Source organism: Rhea americana, unplaced genomic scaffold (assembly GCF_003343005.1).
Source record: "Rhea americana isolate MKP2758 unplaced genomic scaffold, rheAme1 scaffold_206, whole genome shotgun sequence".
Taxonomy (NCBI): Eukaryota; Metazoa; Chordata; class Aves; order Rheiformes; family Rheidae; genus Rhea; species Rhea americana.
In genome coordinates, this window is record NW_028186217.1 from 1,032,034 (window position 1) to 1,044,483 (window position 12,450).

A 12,450-nucleotide genomic window follows, 5' to 3' on the forward strand; every position below is an offset into this window, starting at 1 on the left:
CGGTGCCTCGGCTGGCTCGCCCCCGCCCTCTCCCCCGCCCCGGGCACCAGGCTGGGGGGCAGCGTGGCGGGCCGCGGCTGCGGAGCCTGTCCCCGAGCCCCTGCGCCGCCTTTCCTTACTGCCCCTGCGCCTCTTTSCTGCGTAAGTGGAGCTAAAGCAGCTCTCCAAAATGCGCTCACAACGGGGACACCTTTTTTTGCAAGCAGAAGGGCTCCGTTAGTATCTCCCTGTCCTTGGGGCGCAGCCGTGGAAGGCAAGTTCCTGTAGCGCGGGTTTCCCAAGAGCAGCGTTCGGAGGCGCTGGTAGTGGCGAGCGCTTCCCGAGTGCCTTGCTCCCGCCTTGCTGGTACCAGCCGTGTGCACTTGGTGTTTCGAAGGTTAGGCCCAGAGTTACACGAGACACAGCAAAGCCCCAGACACTTGAGTGTTATTTAATGTTGTCCTTTCCGATGAAAGGGACCTGCTCTGTTTGTCAGGGTTGGAAATTGTATGGCGCTGTTAGGCATACAGGAATGAATTCATTATACAAACTGTGGAAAGAAAGAAAAGATCAGTTGTGTTGCATGCCTGTGCCTATGCAGTTAGGAGATCTGGGAGCAGATTGTTCTGGCTGGATCAGGCTAGTGAGGTCAGTGCATAATATTGACACAGACATTGTCTAAAGTTGTGACTTCACCCCATAAATGAAAACTTTACCTGTTTTAATTTTATGCCAGATTTAGTCTCTTAAACAGAAGGATTTTTTTCACAAGATGTTATCGCTATCTTCCATCATAAGTTTCCTAATGTACTTAATTCTCTACATCTAGAAAGGAGCAGAAGTTGTCCCAGTGCAGCCATTTTACTCCTGACTTAGCTGTTCCTTACAGCTGCTAAATGGTTTCATCTTCCAGCATCCTTTCTGGTTCTTAGATTGACATAGAAGTCATACACATGAATATCACTGAGTACCGGTGAATATGGCAACTGTTAAGCGTGCTTTGCTGCAGTGCAAAGCGTAGGCAAGAGTACTGCATGCCTGTACCCACACAGACAGTACCGAACTAGATAGTRTCTAATTAGTCAGGATGGATTTTGGTTAGGATTCAGGAAGTGATGTTTCCAAGTGTAGGGGCTTTCTTATCTTAACAGTATAGCTCTCAGCAGGCAAGGCAAGTCGGAGAGGTAGGGGCTGCTTAAGTCAGTGTGCTCCCCGAGAGGAGTCTGCTAGGTTGCAGCGTGTTTCCTCTCTCTGTGTGTGCGCGTGCATGTGAACACCTGGGAAAAAAGAAACACCATAYAGAGACATTTAGAAAAGTGTTTAAAGTGAATCTCAACCCAAAATACGGAGTTGAAGGAATCATTTTAAAAGGTGGTATCAATGGGATGTTGTAATAAAAGCCCCCCCCCTTTTTTAAGGCATAAAGTGTTCCAAGTTAGTAGCTGTATTAACTACTTYAGCTTCATGCTGATTATGACGTTTGTTGCTGCCTTTTCTGCTTGGTTTATATGAGAAGGCAGACAAAAACATGTTTTATTTTGTTCCTCAAGGTCTCCTTTTCTCTGCTTCATGCTGTCACCGTGCCTCTGGGCTGATTCRGACCTAACTTTTGCTCATACAATTGCACTGACTTTTAAAGAGTTACTCCTTCAATGTATGGATGCATAAGAGTGCATCTTTTTTGATTTATTTATCTAAAAGTCACATTTYTATTCCTAGTAAATCCCACACAGAGTTTTACTGTGAACTGGCTCTTTGCTATTTCCTTTTCCAAAATGGAATACCTTTCTCTATCTGATTTGAAAGGGTTAGAAGATTGTACTGAAATACAATTTTCTAAAATATGTTAAAATTTACAAGCTTGACAAACTGGGGGTGAATTCAGGTCAGGTGTTTCCTTATGCAATGTATTCTGTTCATTTTCTAGTGTTTAATTTAAGCTTCATTTGTCTGAGGGCCTGGATAATATAAAGTATGCCTTGCATGTATTATACTTCAAGTTCCATAAAGCTGTGCTTGTCTGCAGTTATTCTGATATAATTCACAATTGGTGACTTAGGGACAAGAAAGTGTTGCAATGTACTCTGAAACTGCCTTTTCTGAATGTAGTGCTGAAAAGATGAATTACTGTGTGCATGAGACCCTTGCAGGAGCCTTATTAGTTTTGGAATGCAATCAGCAACACTAGCTTTCTTAGTCCTTTACATAATTATCCTCATCGCATATGTCACATACATAAAAAGTAGCCAGTAGGAATTCATGTCTAGGGTAGTCAAAGCTAGAAATTCATGTTTTACATGATTTATTTATTTATTTATTTATTTTACCTTTCTGACTTTTAGTGGTAGAAATCCTTGTACTGGCTGCATATATAAAAGCGCTTTGAATGCACCTGTAGCTGATTTCTTATGTATAAGTAAACCAACTGCTGCATCATCTGCACTTGCTGAAACGTTAGCCCTAAGTAACCTTTACAGCTGGTTATGGTGCAGAGGGAGATGTTGGTATTCATGAATGTTTTGACATATTTGACATTTTATATATGGTGTGCTCTTTCTCTATTTTCCTGATTTCCTCTGTTATTTCTCTCTTCCCCCCCTCCCCATTTTTGTAGTGAATAGTAGCCTTCCACAGATCACTGTGGTATGGGATATTGGTTTGGAAGCAGGAAGATGGATCTACCAAGGAACTTAAGCTTTGTTTTTTGATTTTCAAAGTATGGGTCTAGCTATATAATGAGATTATCACGTTTTAGCGTAATGCAGTTATAGCCAGAGGAGTTCACTTTGACAAAACAGGTGATTTTTGTTCTCTTTTGAAAGAAAGATGTCTGGCATACAGATCAGCACAATTCTGAAGGCAAGGGATTTCTTCATAACTAGAACTTAGTGTAGGTGCTGTATGTATCTGTTAGGTTTATTACAGTACCATACTAGCAAGACAGTAGTATTTAATTCAGCGAGATGATTATATACCTACAAATAGAGGATCTGTGATCATGTAGTTCCAAATGCAGTGTTTTCTACAAGATAAGAGAACTTACTAGGCCACTGAATGAATGTTTGATGTTAAAAGTATTTTTGGATAAATGTAAACAATAAATTAATTGAATAGGCCTCTGTTTAGATTATTTCTGGTGTTTATCTACTTCTATGCACAGTGTTCTATCAGGAATCAAATCTGCTTGGTAGATCTGGAACTGTGATAAGAGAACTTATATAAGAATTGTGGATTTTTTTTGTTGTTAAAGTTATGCTCCTCCACTTTCTTTTCCACAGTTGGGTGGTCTTCAGAATGTTAAATGAATTTGATACTGACAAATCCTGCTATTTAGGAGAAATGATATTCTAACAATTTTTGTATGTATTCACAGGGCTTTTAAATTTCTTTCATGGGACTGAATCCTGGCTCCTCTGATTCACAGCGGTTGTTTTTTATACAATTGTTTTTTTGTAGGCAGTGGTTGTTAAGGTGTATGCTGGAGTACTACTGTAAATCACCGCATTTCAGATCTGTTGATTGAAGTAATGGCTTTAAGAGAACAAATTTGTAGTGTAGCACTGACTGAGATAGTTTTTAATACTTGTTGCAGGTCTTATGCATATGGAGTTATGTTARTAAGTACTAAATAATATTACTTAGCTGTTTTTCTTAGCTAAAATAGTTTTCTACGAAGAGACATCAATCTAGYATTTTAATTATTCTATCATTTTAACACACAGGCAAATTACACAGTATACTACCAAGACCCTATGAGAATTGCAGATAATAAAATGCAGCYGTAATCCAGTAGTACAATAAATAGAAAAAAGTTTTTGCTGTATGTTTCCATACTCCAACAAAACTTCTAAAAATAGTTAGAACATGTAGAATACCTTAAATGCTGAGAACAAAAGTGATTATATTTAGTTACTGAAACAGCTGCATAATTTGGATTTGGTAATTACCTGTATTTGATCCGGAGGTGAGGAGATGTCACAAATACAGTGTAATGTATATCAGGAAAAATGTTAGGCCTACATTGACTTCGTATCTTTATTAATAGTTAGGGTATCTACCTTAAAACAAGAAACCCTCAAGCTTCTTAATTAAAAAAAAAAAAAGTGACAAGCTTTTCAGCAAAACTTAAAAGGCCAGCAGAAAGGGGCTCTGCAGGAAGAAGAGCAAGCTGTTGTCTTGTCCCCCTCTGGAAATGTTCTGATTCCAGTATGGGAAAGTCACCTTGAGCCTGAGATGGGCTTAGGTTGTAATGTGAGGATTAGAACAACCTGTAAAATAAGATGGGTCCATCTTTCAGAGGTCTTTCTAGATCAAAATCAGTATCTTAAATTATACTCCATATGAAGTTGGAAGGTAGAGCCACAGTTATTTCATGAACAAAATGTTGCTAGGCTAGCAGGCAGCTGTGCTCTGGCCCCGCTGAACTTTCTGTGTGGGCTCACGTGCAGACACAGGGACAGCTGAAATCCAGGCTGGTGCTGCCAAAAGGTTCTGCAACTAGGACTAAGCTGCAGTTACAGGCATGTGGGTTAGCWGGGTGATCCACTGTGTGACGGAGTATCTGTTCCTATAGACAGCTTTACAGTAGTTGTAGCTGTGCCTGTGTATTTACTTTAGGTAACTAAGCATTACTATTCTGAAAGAAAATTAAGTGCAGACTCGTAAATCCTTTGCTGTATAAAAGCAGCATACCAAGCTTCACATGGTGCAGTTGCCCCTCTCTGTGTAAGAGAGGTTCATCGGAAAGTTCTGCAGGTAATTCAGTACCTTTTAATATACAGTGGTCACTTTTTAAACACTGACATGGCTAATTCTGTAGGATTACTCCTAAATGTTATTCTCTTTAAGAATATTCCTGACTTTGTAAGGTCTGACATTTTTTTGTCCCAGTTATTTCTTGTGTTTTTATCTCCACTTACTCCTTGTCAGCTGCCGTGACAGCTCCTTACCTCCAGGTGGAAGGGCAGGTGAGCAGCTTTCCCTGGCAGTGATGTCAGGGTTGCTTTGTTTCACAGGGCTGCCAGGAGTGGATGCTCTGCGAGCCAAGCCGTGTGGTCCGTATGTGCTCCCTGGGGTTGCAATGCGCTGTGACTCTGACMTGCTCGGCTTCAGTGGCCTGGGGTCTGGGATCATAAGTCCACCTGCAGTTTGCAGTGAAATGCATTGCTTGTATGCTTCCAGGCTGGTTAGGTCAGTCCACTGGCATTAAAGGACCATTTTGTAAAGCAGTGCTTAGAACGTATCCTCACAAACTGAATTTTTTGTTAACTGTCTGCAGTTTTATAATGCTTTTATGTAAGCAGACATAATGATAATTACAAGTTGTTGGGTAATTTTGTTTCAAAGCCGTCTAAATAGTTTAGGATCCTCAGTTGTGACAACTGTATACTCTGCTGTTGCAAGAAATAGCGAATACAGAAGTGTCAAGACAGGAATTTGAGCTCACTGAAAGGGAACTCTCTACTCTTGTGCACAGTGTTTTCTGTGTTGTTTTGTAACCACGGTTATTTACTGAAGCTTCAGGACTTTTGTATTTTTTAGAATAGAATCTGAGGACATTTTCCTCTATCCACGATTAAGCGTTCTGGAAACATAAAGGATCAGATCCTGTAGTAATCTTGTTTTCTGTTTTAATGTAAAATTGGATGTTTTCCCAGTGTGATGTTTCCAAAGAACATCAATACAGTTTTTGAATACTATGACATGACTTCCAGTATTTGACTATGAATTTTGCTTTATAAGGGGAGCCTGATTTTACAAACCTTAGACACAAATATATGCTGGCATTGGCAAAATTTCAAAGCTAGGGACATGTTAGTATTGGAGGCTAACTATAGCATCGTAATATATATAGTAAGAGGTAGAGATTCCCAAAGAATAGAAACCCTATACCAAGTATTTATGAGATATTTATGGCAAGTATAACAGTGTATCTGAGTATATATAGCAAGGGTAATAAAACACAGTTGTGTCTAATACAAATTAATTTCAAATCATGTAATGAAGTTTTAGGCTTGAATTTTTTATGAAAATGAAACCGTCTGCCAATTTCCAATGATGGAGCTTATGGAACTTAAGCAACTGTAAAATTTTCATTTAATTCAATTTCCTAGCAAAAATAAGTTGCATGAATTCACATTACTTCTGTAATCATTTGTAAATGAGGGACATGGCTACAATGAAGAAAAATATAAGTATTTTCTATAGTACGTTTATTTCAGAGTTATGTTTCTTAGCAGATTTACAAAACAACTGTGAAATAATGGCATAAAGTTAATTGGAACAAGTTGTTATTGATATCAAAGCAAATGGGATGAAATTGTTGTTAGCCAAAATTAACTGCAAACATCCTCTTTCTATTCCTTTGTTAAAATCTTAGAAATGAAAGCAGTTACAGTTTCTGTAAGCAAGGAGCCAGAGAGAAACCATTATTTTTCCTAGAATCTTAGAAAGATCTGTGTCAAGAAATAAAGGTTTATTCTCTGTAGTGAACAGAGGATACACAGTCCCTAAGAACATTTATAGATGTAGCTGCATTTGAGTGCAATTAAAAAAAATCTTGTGTTCTGTTTATCCTTGTATCTGTAATTCCTTTACAAGTTAGGCAAATACTTAATAAGGATTAATATGGGTGTTCTTTCTTCAGATGAACACGAAAATAAAATAGTGGTTAGATTTTTTTTTTAATACAGAAGAAACCATGGTATAAAATTCAGTAATTTTTTTAGACTAAATTGCAAGAATTGGTGGATGAGAAAGAATGCAGAAGATTTTAATATGTTTGGACTTCTGATGTAGTGCCTCACAAAATCTTACTTGCAAGATTAATTATAACTGGCAAGGATATTACCTCTTTGACATGATTGAAAACTAGCTGAAAGACCATAAACAATGCTGAGCTAGACTACACGGTACTGGATTTGGTAAGGCTTCCAGGATAAACTGTTGCAGTGGTTGGTGTTAAGCCCATTGTATTTGATGAACATCTTTATTGATGATTTGAAAGATAAATAGGAGTTGTACTGTATCTTTAGATTAAATTAGCTAAATATTTTTTTCAAACAACCAAGTTAGCAATATTATTTTACCGATAGACACAGGGCCCTATAGAAGTTGATAAGGTTGTAGGTGAATGCGACCTGTGTTCCCTTCCCTGAGACGAGCTGGGTCAAGGAATTAGGGCCAGGATGAAATTGACGTTATATGTATTTTTTTTCATATTAACTCTTACTTGCTGTCTAGTGCAGAAATAATACAGAACACAGGTATTTAGTGAGAAGGAAGGAATTTGAAAGGAAAGATGTAAAATCAGAGCTGAAAGGAAATGTAATGCAAAGTCTTTTGTCATGGGACATGGAGACAAAAGAACAACTGGAGATGTGATCTGAAGTGGAAAGGCAAGACAAAATAGACCAGTCAGTGATTCCTTTTCTTAATGTGATGAACCTATACATGCTAGAACAGCAGAGTTCAGCAGAGTAGTAGAATGAAATGCTGAATTGCCAGCATTTTTGTTAAACTTTTCTGTTTAATCCAAGTGAGCTTTGCCTGTCTGTTTTTCATGTATTCTGTTCAGTCAGCAGGCACTATCTGCATGGATCTATTTCTCTAGGATTTGATTTTCAGTAAGAAAAATATAATTCTGGTGTGGCTGCTATTGGTCCATGGAGAATATTTACTGCCAATTCATATACCCTATGGAAACATGATTTTTAAATGAAAGTGTTAATATAGCTATAAGTATGATATTGCAAAAATGTGTAATTTTACTTGCTGCCATTTGAAAAGATTGGTTTTCAAATCTTACTTGAATCACAAACAGAAATGATCTTGAGAGTCCTCCTAATCCCTACTGGATATCCCTCTGTATCATAAATAATAATAAAAACTCTCAGCCACATGGTTTGGCACAGTGAGGTACAATTGGCAGCTTCGCCTCAGCAGAGGGCTGGGACTGCATGAGCAGATGTGTTGCAAGTCTGCTTTGTGGTGCATTGGCACAGCTGTGTGAGGAAGCTTGTACAACAAATGAATGCATGGGCTTGGCTCCAGTTTGCAGTTCCTACAGCTAGAAATCTTACACTTGTAAGCAATAGAAATTTAAAAAGGTAAGGTACTGGCCAGTGCTTTTTCTTCGCAGTATTTGCAAATAGCAACAGCATAAAGAGATAATACTGAAGAGCTGTCTTTAATGAATATTTTGCATAAACATTCATTTTAGAAGGTAATGGGAAAAAAAGGAAATTATTCATGTAAAAAGTACTTGCCAATTAGACTTGAAATTTTATGGAAAACTGAAAGCTGTGATTTTATCAGAAGTGTATTAACAATTATTCACTCCTAATGTCAGTAGTGCCTTACTAACATCAGATAGCTGTGTACTCTGCTACCCCTTTTTGTGAATGGAGGGGTTGCATGCAGTTTTGGACTCTGAAAGTACGGAACCAGAACCATGATTTTGTGGTGTGTTTTCTTCCTCATCAGTGCTATTAAATCTCTGTACGCCTGGAGGTAGTAGACCTTCATGAGAAGGGTAGCCTGTGTGCATGGATAGCACTAGGGCCATGATAAGGAAGCGTAGATTAGGAATTCCCTTTATGTCAGTGAATAGCTCTACTGGAATTAACTCAGCTACTCACAAACATGAAATGAATCATAAGTCTGCAGTCAACTATAACTGGAAATGATGGTCCTGTGGTTCCCATGCAAGGGGGTTCTGCTGGCAGTGGCTGAGAGATGGAGTGCCTGATATTGTACATCCTGTCAGGAGAGGGCAAAGAAGACGCGGAGAAATAAGGTTTCCATGTAGACAGCCCTTCTGTCTTTTATTGATTTTGGCAACTGCTGCCACATCATGGCAAAGCAAGACCTGACTCCAGCTAACATAGCAGGATAAAAAATTCAGAAATCTAAATTAGCTGTTGCAGATCATCTTTGCAGGTATTTACGCTGCTGGACTATTGTAAAGTTTACGCTCTCTGTAAATGCATTAAAACATGACTTCATTTCTTACTCATCTTCTTCTCTTAAGGTGTTTGCGAAGCTGATGACCTTCTTTGCAGGATTTTGTGATAGACAGTGTTGCTAGAGGATGTCTCAGTTTCCAAAATCCTTCACAGATAGCAAACCTTGGCAATATGCCTGCCTCTCTCCCTCCYTCCCCCCAAACTTCACTAAAAGATAAGACATGCAGCTTTCCTCAGCAGAACGAGGGCAGGCTGTCAATATTGGTGTAGACTCTAAGGCAATTTTGTTGGATAGATGGAGCAGTTAGGGGAAATTTCCCATGTAACYCTCTAGTCCCAGTTCCCCTTTCAGTGACAGAACAACATTTGCTGTGCAATCAAAATAAGGCATTTTTACCTGACAAGACAGGGGGGAAGAAGTGCCTTCCCTGAGACTTAGTGATTTTTTTTGTATGATTTTAATCAAGCAAGTTAACACTTGGATAAAGGGAAAGCTTTACTTTCAATTGTCCATGTTTTAATTTTCGGAGTTTTTTTTCTGTACCATAGCAGTAGTTAGTCTCATGTGTCAAAGGCTGTTTCCACAATTATGGTTTGCCTAATGGTCCTTTTGTTATAATTCATAGGCTAATAGAAGTCAGAGATGGAAAAGACCTATTAGATTATTGAGTCAATGCCCTGCAAATGCAGGATGTAATCTCCTAGATGGAGGATGTATCAGATACTATTAAACAGATTTTACACTTCATCTTAGCTAAATTATGGTTAATGTGTATTGGATTCCTTGAATGGAGTAATAACAATAGTTTAATTTCAGATTTTGTGAAGGTATATCTGTATTTAAGTTTAMCATTTGGCATGCCTCTCTTGCCTGTAGATGTAGGTGCACACTTTAGGAAGGAAAGACTGTATGTTCCTAACAGACAGCAGTGTGGAAGAAAGCTATCAAACGTTTCTCAAAGTCTTCGCATTTTGCTGGGTTAAAGCAATGTAAAATACCAACTTTACAGGAAAAGATAGCTGAAGAAGGAAAATCCACATCAACATGAGCACCAGACCTAAATCTTTATGAAAACCAGCGGTGTTTGCTTCAGTTTTGAGCTGAATTCTGCTTCTTGAGTTTAGATGAAAGTTAATTCAAAATATTAAGGAAGACTCGCATAAAAAATGAACAAACCAACCCAAACAAACATACACACAACCTGGCTTAATGATTTTGTGTAGAGATTTTTAGTTCAATGCAAAAATAACCCTCTTGCTGAAGTTTAGCAGAGAAGAGGTCTAGGGATGTTCGGAACAGAAGTATTTTGGAGATCTTACTGGAGTCATCTACAGACAGTGAACTAATGCAAGTGAACTATTTTACTTGGTGATTTTTGTCCACTGAATTGTGTTACTGAATTCTTCACTTTGTACCGAGTGGAGGCTTTTYCTATGTAGATAGTTATTTACAGTAAGGCTACAATAGCTGTCCATAACATACCTGTTGATAATAGCTAAGCAATTACGAATTAAGGACAGCTGTGAGAAGCCTACTTAAAGTGTTGTTAACTTCTTAAAGCAGACATAGCAGTATTTGAACTTTGTGTTTGAGAGTGAATTAAGCATACCGTGGTTTACTTTAATCTCATTAAGGTTATGTGGCCCATGCTAATGAACTAACAAGAGAACTCTCTGTTTAGTTAATTTATGAGTTGGTTCTAAATATTTGTAAACTAGGAAATAAATGTTTTAGCATTGAGTGTCTTTGTAAGACATTACTGAAGTCAAATTTTGTCTTCTATTATATTTGCCTATGTATGTTTTTAGCAACATTATGACTTTGGTGATAGTATATGGCCAGTGTAACTTTATATGAGAGAATAAAATGCATTGTAAAGCCAATTAAAGTTAATTTAGAGATAAAAATAATGCTTAGAAAGATGAGAAACATACATATTTTATCTCCTCAGGAGAATAAATAAGTGTCTCTCTMTATATATTTGTCTCAGGAAGGACACCTACTGTTTGTCTTGTTTCTGCTAAACCAAAGAGGAGATCTTGACTGTAATAACTGCTAAGAATTATGCAGTAGAAATACAGTGGAAATCCAGTGCAGAATGGAAAGCTTATTTGGTGATTTGTAAACACAGTATGAATTTGTATCTTGTTGGTTATTACTGTATAATTACATATTATTTTCTGTTTCTGCTTATTTTTAATTTTCATGTGACTGCTTAGAATAATCAACCTGACACACAATGCAATTTGTCTTCATCTCCTGCTGTATCTAATGAAGTGTTCTGATAATACCTGAAAGTACTTCTATCTTGCAAGAATGTTTCTACTGTTTATTTCCTACTTTTCAATATCAAATCTTACATTCGTCTTTATCTTGTGAGTTCAGAATAACGCTGATATTCAGTTTATGCTTGAAAACCTTCCTGAAGAGTACTACCAAAACTCAAAACTATGCAGTGATGAGATGTGTTTTAATAGGCAGCTTCCATAGGCCCAGGACATATTTTCAAAGCATTAGGCTATACAGTATATCTACAGTGCTATGACATAGTCTATAGCTTATCTGTTCTTTGACTTTCTGGAATCTGAATATTCTATGACTTTTTTTTTCCATTCTGCTTCTGATTTTGTGAAACTCATATGAGAGTAAGCACAGTTCTTAAGTAAAAATGCATTTGCCATTAGGACGTTTTTATATTCTTTAAAGAAATGTCCACCTTCTGCAGCTTGTCTTATTCTGAGACTGAAAATGTAAATGTGTAATCTTTTAGAAAAGAGAAATACTTACAGACAAATTTGAAAATAATACATACTTTGATCTTTGGGATGGACAAAATATACCAAATAGTCATTAAGTTATTTATCAGTGAACAAATCTTTAATGTAGGTGCTTTTCAGTGAGTGCACCTGAGTAATGCATTTTTTGATAGCAAATCAGGTAAATTACTAGATAAGGGCAGGAAGTAATCTTGAATGGATGATACTATATGATACGAGCAATGTAGTTAAGAAAGGGAAAGCTAAGACAACATGTAAAAGAAAATATTTTTGGAGGATTGCAGAGGGAAAAAATGCACGTATTTGGAAGTAGTCTCACAATATTCTTGTATTTTACATTTACTGAAGGGGAAGATGAAAGTCAGTATAGGTCAGGTGGTTTTGTCTGTTACAGCTCCATCTATTAAATCTATGCAATTTTGTCTTCTCTAGCTTTTATTGAGCCTTATGTGCTGATGCTGTTCATCATTATTTCAGAGGACCACTGTGACCATATTACCTGCAGGTGGACAGATACCTGTGGTTACCTGGTTGAGGTACGACATAGAGCATGCCTTTGAGTCTGGGAACCCCTTGATTTTCCCTATTTATTTTGATGTGAGCAGCCAGCTGCAATGCATCTCGCCCTGGGGCACTCCGGAGCTGGGAGCTGTTGGAGGGTGAAGGGCTCTGAATAAGCAGTACTTGGTTTTGAGTGAGGTGTTGGCTAAAATAACTGCAATGTCCT